Raw genomic sequence first — 8,217 nt, forward strand, 5'->3', positions numbered from 1 at the left:
TTTCTCTTTCGCTGTCTCATATATAGGGTCATAATTACTATCTTGCTAAATTCCATATATATGCATTAATATACTGTATTGGTGTTTTTCTTTCTGGCTTACTTCACTCTGTATAATAGGCTCCAGTTTCATCCACTTCATTAGAACTGACTCAAATGCAATTTTGTAATAGCTGAGTAATAATCCATTGTGTATATGTACCATAGCTTATCTTAGTTTTTTGAATGTTGAGTTTTAAGCCAATTTTCACTCTCCTAATTCACTTTCATTAAGAGGCTCTTTAGTTCTTCTTCGCTTTCTGTCATAAGGGTGGTGTCATCTATGTATATGAGATTATTGATATTTCTCCTGGCAATCTTGATTCCAGCTTGTGCTTCATCCATCCCAGCATTTCTCATGATGTACTCTGCATAGAAGTTAAATAAGCAGGCTGTCAATATACAGCCTTGATGTACTCCCTTCCCAATTTGGAACCAGTCTGTTGTTCCATCACACCAACCCAACCCATCCAAGCCATTTGTTCCAGTTACCTACTGGAACGGTCTATATCAAAACTTTGTGTCAAAGAGTATTTATCATTTTTCTCTCTCAGGATACTATAGGTTATGAATTTGGCAGGTTTCAATGGGGAAAACTTTCATTACACATAATATGCAGAGGTGACAGGGTAATTGTACTGGCAGGTGGGCTCTTCTGGAGGATCTAAGTAGTTTTACTCACATGCCAGGCATCTTGGCAGTGACTATCTACTGGAGGACTGGACTCAACTAGAATTATCTAATGTAATATTTAATTGCAGCCTTTCTAGCATGTTGTGTGTGTGTGTGTGTGTGTGTGTGTGTGTGTGTGTGTTTCAAACAACTGTGGAATATTCTTTACTAGAGTAAGTATAATATTTTATTATAATCTTTTAAAACAAGAGCATATTTTGTTTTGCATACAATATTCCCTTAAAATGGAATAGTTTCTATTTTTATAATCAATTTATTTTTTTAAATTTTTTCTCTAACTATAAAATTCCTTAGAGTATGTCATCACTACTGTTTTCACTAAATATTCTGTTTTCTTTCTCACTATTTTTCTTATTGTGCACATAAAATCAAAATATACATACATAGAAAAGCACAAATTTTAAGTATGCTGCAAGTTGGATTTCAAAACATGAATCATCCCAAAGGAAATATGCAGTCATGAAAAAAATGTGTAGACAAATGTTTATGGAAGGTTTATTTGTAGTAGCCACAAACTGGGAACAATTCAGAGATTCATCAAGAGGTGAAAGTATAAACAAATTGTGATATATTCATACAAGTGAATACTATTCAAAAATAAAATCAATGAAGTATTGATGCATGTAATGACATGGATGAATTTCAAAATAATGCTGAGTATAAGTAGCCAAACAAGAAAAGGAGTACACCAAACATTATATTTATATAAAACTCTAGAAAATGCAAGGTCTTTTCTTTGGTGGTAGAAACTGGATCAGTAGAGCTGATCTTGTGACTAGAAGGGAAGAATAGGAAGAAGTGTATGTTCTCTAACCTGATTGTGGCAATGGTTTACTTGGCTTACACAAAGTCAAAACTTATGGGATGTTACAGTTTAAACATCTGCATTTATCATATGACAGTTACACTTCAGTAAAGGTCCTTTGAGTTAGACAAGGCTGTGGTCCTAGTGTGATTAGATTGACTAGTTTTCTGTGAGTATGGTTTCAGTGTGTCTACACTCTGATGCCCTCTTGCAACATCTACCATCTTACTTGGTTTCCACAGCCTTGTCTAACTCAATGAAACTAAGCCATGCCCACAGGGCAAGCCAAGAAGGGTGGGCCATGGTGGAGAGGTCTGACAGAATGTGGTCCACTGGAGAAGGGAATGGCAAAACACTTCAGTATTCTGGCCTTGAGAACCCCATGAACAGTGTGAAAAGGCAAAATGATAGGATACTCAATGAGGAACTCCCCAGGTCAGTAGGCGCCCAATATGCTACTGGAGATCAGTGGAGAAATAACTCCAGAAAGAATGAAGGGATGGAGCCAAAGCAAAAACAATACCCAGCTGTGGATGTGACTGGTGATAGAAGCAAGGTCCGATGCCATAAAGAGCAATATTGCATAGGAACCTGGAATGACAGGTCCATGAATCAAGGCAAATTGGAAGTGGTCAAACAAGAGATGGCAAGAGTGAATGTCGACATTCTAGGAATCACAACTAAAATGGACTGGAATGGGTGAATTTAACTCAGATGACCATTATATCTACTACTGTGGGCAGGAATCTCTCAGAAGAAATGGAATAGCCATCATGGTCAACAGAAGAGTCCAAAATGCAGTACTTGGCTGCAATCTCAAAAACGACAGAATGATCTCTGTTCATCTCCAAGGCAAACCATTCAATATCACCATAATCCAAGTCTATGCCCCAAACAGTAATGCTGAAGAAGCTGAAGTTGAATGGTTCTATGAAGACCTACAAGACCTTGTAGAACTAACACCCCCCAAAAGATGTCCTTTTCATTATAGGGGACTGGAATGCAAAAGTAGGAAGTCAAGAAACACCCGGGGTAAGAGGCAAATTTGGCCTTGGAATGCGGAAAGAAGCAGGGCAAAGACTAGTAGAGTTTTGCCAAGAAAATGCACTGGTCATAGCAAACAGCCTCTTCCAACAACACAAGAGAAGACTCTACACATGAACATCACCAGATGGTCAACACCGAAATCACATTGATTATATTCTTTGCAGCCAAAGATGGAGAAGCTCTACACAGTCAGCAAAAACAAGACCAGGAGCTGACTGTGGTTCAGATCATGAACTCCTTATTACCAAATTCTGACTCAAATTGAAGAAAGTAGGGAAAACTGCTAGACCATTCAGGTATGACCTAAATCAAATCCCTTATGATTATACAGTGGAAGTGAGAAATAGATTTAAGGGCCTTGATCTGATAGATAGAGTTCCTGATGAACTATGGAATGAGGTTCGTGACATTGTACAGGAGACAGGGATCAAGACCATCCCCATGGAAAAGAAATGCAAAAAAGCAAAATGGCTGTCTGGGGAGGCCTTACAAATAGCTTTGAAAAGAAGAGAGGTGAAAAGCAAAGGAGAAAAGGAAAGATATAAGCATCTGAATGCAGAGTTCCAGAGAATAGCAAGAAGAGATAAGAAAACCTTCTTCAGTGATCAATGCAAAGAAATAGACGAAAACAACAGAATGGGAAAGACTAGAGATCTCTTCAAGAAAATTAGACATACCAAGGGAATGTTTCATGTAAAGATGGGCTCAATAAAGGACAGAAATGGTGTGGACCTAACAGAAGCAGAAGATATTAAGAAGAGGTGGCAAGAATACACAGAAGAACTGTACAAAAAAGATCTTCATGACCCAGATAATCATGATGGTGTGATCACTCAGAGCCAAACATCCTGGAATGGGAAGTCAAGTGGGCCTTGGAAAGCATCACTACAAACAAAGCTAGTGGAGGTGATGGAATTCCAGGGGAGCTATTTCAAATCCTGAAAGATGATGCTGTGAAAGTGTTGCACTCAATATGCCAGCAAATTTGGAAAACTCAGCAGTGGCCACAGGACTGGAAAAGGTCAGTTTTCATTCCAATGCCAAAGAAAGGCAATGCCAAATAATGCTCAAACTGCCACACCATTGCACTCATCTCACATGCTAGTAATGTAATGCTCAGAATTCTTCTATCCAGGCTTCAGCAGTATGTGAACCGTGAACTTCATGATGTTCAAGCTGGTTTTAAAAAAGGCAGAGGAACCAGAGATCAAATTGCCAACATCTGCTGGATCATGGAAAAGCAAGAGTTCCAGAAAATATCTATTTCTGCTTTATTGAGTATGTCAAAGCCTTTGACTGTGTGGATCACAATAAACTTTGGAAAATTCTGAAAGAGATGGGCATACCAGACCACCTGACCTGCCTCTTGAGAAATCTGTATGCAGGTCAGGAAGCAACAGTTAGAACTGGACATGGAACAACAGACTGGTTCCAAATAGGAAAAGGAGTACGTCAAGGCTGTATGTTGTCACCCTGCTTATTTAACTTCTATGCAGAGTACATCATGAGAAACGCTGGACTGGAAGAAACAGAAGCTGGAATCAAGATTGCAGGGAGAAATATAAATAACCTCATATATGCAGATGACACCACCCTTATGGCAGAAAGTGAAGAGGAACTAAAAAGCCTCTTGATGAAAGTGAAAGAGGAGAGTGAAAAAGCTGGCTTAAAGCTCAATATTCAGAAAACGAAGATCGTGGCATCTGGTCCCATCACTTCATGGGAAATAGATGGGGAAACAGTGGAAACAGTGTCAGACTTTAGTTTTTTGGGCTCCAAAATCACTGCAGATGGTGATTGCAGCCATGAAATTAAAAGACGCTTACTCCTTGCAAGGAAAGCTATGATCAACTTAGACAGCATAATGGAGTATTACTCAGCCGTTAAAAAGAATTCATTTGAATCAGTTCTGTTGAGATGGATGAAACTGGAGCCGATTATACAGAGTGAAGTAAGCCAGAAAGAAAAACACCAATACAGTATACTAACACATATATATGGAATTTAGGAAGATGGCAATGACGACCCTGTATGCAAGACAGGGAAAGAGACACAGATGTGTATAACGGACTTTTAGACTCAGAGGGAGAGGGAGAGGGTGGGATGATTTGGGAGAATGCCATTCTAACATGTATACTATCATGTGAATTGAATCGCCAGTCTATGTCTGACGCAGGATGCAGCATGCTTGGGGCTGGTGCATGGGGATGACCCAGAAAGATGTTATGGGGAGGGGAGGTGGGAGGGGGGTTCATGTTTGAGAATGCATGTAAGAATTAAAGATTTTAAAATTTTTTTTAAAAAAAAATAAATTAATTAAAAAAAAAAAAAAAAGCAGAGAGATTACTTTGCAGCCTAAGGTCTGTCTAGTCAAGGCTATGGTTTTTCCTGTGGTCATGTATGGATGTGAGAGTTGGACTGTGAAGAAGGCTGAGTGCTGAAGAACTGATGCTTTTGAACTGTGGTGTTGGAGAAGGCTCTTGAGAATCCCTTGGAGTGCAAGAAGATCCAACCAGTCCATTCTGAAGGAGATCAGCCCTGGGATTTCTTTGAAGGAATGATACTAAAGCTGAAACTCCAGTACTTTGGCCACCTCATGCGAAGAGTTGACTCACTGGAAAAGACTCTGATGCTGGGAGGGATTGGGGGCAGGAGGAAAAGGGAACGACAGAGGATGAGATGGCTGGATGGCACCACGTACTCGATGGACGTGAGTCTGAATGATCTCCGGAGTTGGTGATGGACAGGGAGGCCTGGAGTACTGCGGTTCATGGAGTGGACAGGACTGAGCGACTGAACTGAACTGAACTGAACTGAACGTTCCTTTGTTTTAAAATGTATAAGATCTGTGTAATGTACATTCACATGAAGAAACAACATATTACCTGGCCACAGAAGCCTCCCTCATGCCTCCACCTTGACATTCTATTCCCCCCTGTCACCAAGGATACCTCTATCTGGGTTTTTAACTCCCCTGATTAGTTGTTTCTATTTTTGAACTGTATATGAATAGCATTATACAATAAGTGCACATTTCTGGTTTATTTTGGTCAACATTATGGTTGAGAGAAACATCTATGTGTTTCATTTACTAATTCTCATGGAAGTATTTGTTTCAATTAATGGGTAAAATTTTCAAGGCACATGCACCACAATGTTCAATGCAGCATTCTTTACAATATCCAGGACATGGAAGCAACCTAAATGTCCATCATGAGAGGAATGAATAAAGACATGGTACATATACGCAGTGAAATATTTCAAAGCCATAAAAAGGAACAAAATTGGGTTATTTTTAGAGATATGAATGGAACTAGAACTGTCTACAGGGTGAAGTAAATCAGAAAGAAAAGAAAAAACAAATATTGTATATCAATGCATATATGTAGAATCTAGAAAAAACAATATTGATCTTATTTGGAAAGAAGAAATAGAGACCTTAAGGTAGAGAACAAACATATCGATGCCAGGGGGAGGGAGGATGCAATGAGCTGGAAGACAGGAATTGATGTATACACACTGTTGATACTACATATAAAGTAGATGACTGGTGAGAACCTATTATACAGCACAGGGAACTCTACTCGGGGATCTGTGGTGCCTTACATGGGAAAGAAATACAAAAAGAAATATATGAGTAGGTGTAACTGATTTAACTTGCTGTAGAGTAGAAAGCAATACCAGATTCTAAAGCAATTATAGTCCAATAAAAATTGATTAAAAATAAACAATATTTCATGTCCACTATCTTGTTGGACACCTGAGTTGTTTCAATGTCTTTCTTTTTTTTTAAATCTTGTGGCTATGAACATTATAATTTGTGCCTTTTGTATGTTTTTCTACTATTTATCCAGAAGTGGCATTGACAAGTGATTATTGTGTATCACGTGGTATGTGTAGGTTTTAATTTTTAAGAAAATGCTAAACTATTTCCCAAAGTGTTTGTTTCATTTCTATTCCAGCCAATAGTATTTGCGATTTTGAAGTCCTTTCTATTTCCATCTTATTTGGTCCAGATGGCCTTTTAACTTGAGACATTATAGTAAGTTTGTAATATTCTCTCCCTACATTTTAAATTTTAACTTTCTTAGCAAAAAAGTTGGCTTAAAGCTCAACATGTCTGCCTTCTTCACAGTCGAACTCTCACATCCATACGTGACCACAGGAAAAACCATAGCCTTGACTAGATGGACCTTAGGCAGCAAAGTAATCTCTCTGCTTTTGAATATGCTATCTAGGTTGGTCATAATTTTTCTTCCAGGGAGTAAACGTCTTTTAATTTCATGGCTGCAATCATCATCTGCAGTGATTTTGGAACCCAAAAAACTAAAGTCTGACACTGTTTCCACTGTTTCCCCATCTATTTCCCATGAAGTGATGGGACCGGATGCCACGATCTTCGTTTTCTGAATGTTGAGCTTTAGACTAATTTTTTCACCCTTCACTTTCACTTTCATCAAGAGGCTTTTTAGCTCCTCTTCACTCTCTGCCATAAGGGTGGTGTAATCTGCATGTCTGAGGTTATTGATATTTCTGGCGGCAATCCTGATTCCAGCTTGTGTTTCTTTCAGCCCAGCGTTTCTCATGATGTACTCTGCATAGAAGTTAAATAAGCAGGGTGACAATATACAGCCTTGACGTACTCCTTTTCCTATTTGGAACCAGTCTGTTGTTCCATGTCCAGTTCTAACTGCTGCTTCCTGACCTGCATACAGATTTCTCAAGAGGCAGGTCAGGTAGTCTGCTATTCCCATCTCTTTCAGAATTTTCAATAGTTTATTGTGATCCACACAGTCAAAGGCTTTGGTATAGTCAATAAAGCAGAAATAGATATTTTTCTGGAACTCTCTTTCTTTTTCCATGATCCAGTGGATGTTGGCAACTTGATCTCTGGTTCCTCTGCCATTTCTAAAACCAACTTGAACATCAGGAAGTTCATGGTCCACATATTGCTGAAGCCTGGCTTGGAGAATTTTGAGCATTACTTTACTAGCATGTGAGATGAGCGGGATTGTGCAGTAGTTTGAGCATTCTTTGGCATTGCCTTTCTTTGGCATTGGAATGAAAACTGACCTTTTCCAGTCCTGTGGCCACTGCTGAGTTTTCCAAATTTGCTGGCATATCGAGTGCAGCACTTTCATAGCATCATCTTTCAGGATTTGAAATAGCTCAACTGGAATTCCATCACATCCACTAGTTTTGTTCATAGTGATGCTTTCCAAGGCCCACTTGACTTCACATTCCAGGATATTTGGCTCTAATGAGTGATCACACCATCATGATTATCTGAGTCGTGAATATTTTTTTGTACAGTTCTTCTGTGTATTCTTGCCACCTCTTCTTAATATCTTCTGCTTCTGTTAGGTCCACACCATTTCTGTCCTTTATTGAGCCCATCTTTACATGAAACATTCCCTTGGTATGTCTAATTTTCTTGAAGAGATCTCTAGTCTTTCCCATTCTGTTGTTTTCGTCTATTTCTTTGCATTGATCACTGAAGAAGGTTTTCTTATCTCTTCTTGCTATTCTCTGGAACTCTGCATTCAGATGCTTATATCTTTCCTTTTCTCCTTTGCTTTTCACCTCTCTTCTTTTCAAAGCTATTTGTAAGGCCTCCCCAGACAGCCATTTTGC

Source organism: Ovis aries, chromosome 21 (genome assembly GCF_016772045.2).
Source record: "Ovis aries strain OAR_USU_Benz2616 breed Rambouillet chromosome 21, ARS-UI_Ramb_v3.0, whole genome shotgun sequence".
NCBI lineage: Eukaryota > Metazoa > Chordata > Mammalia > Artiodactyla > Bovidae > Ovis > Ovis aries.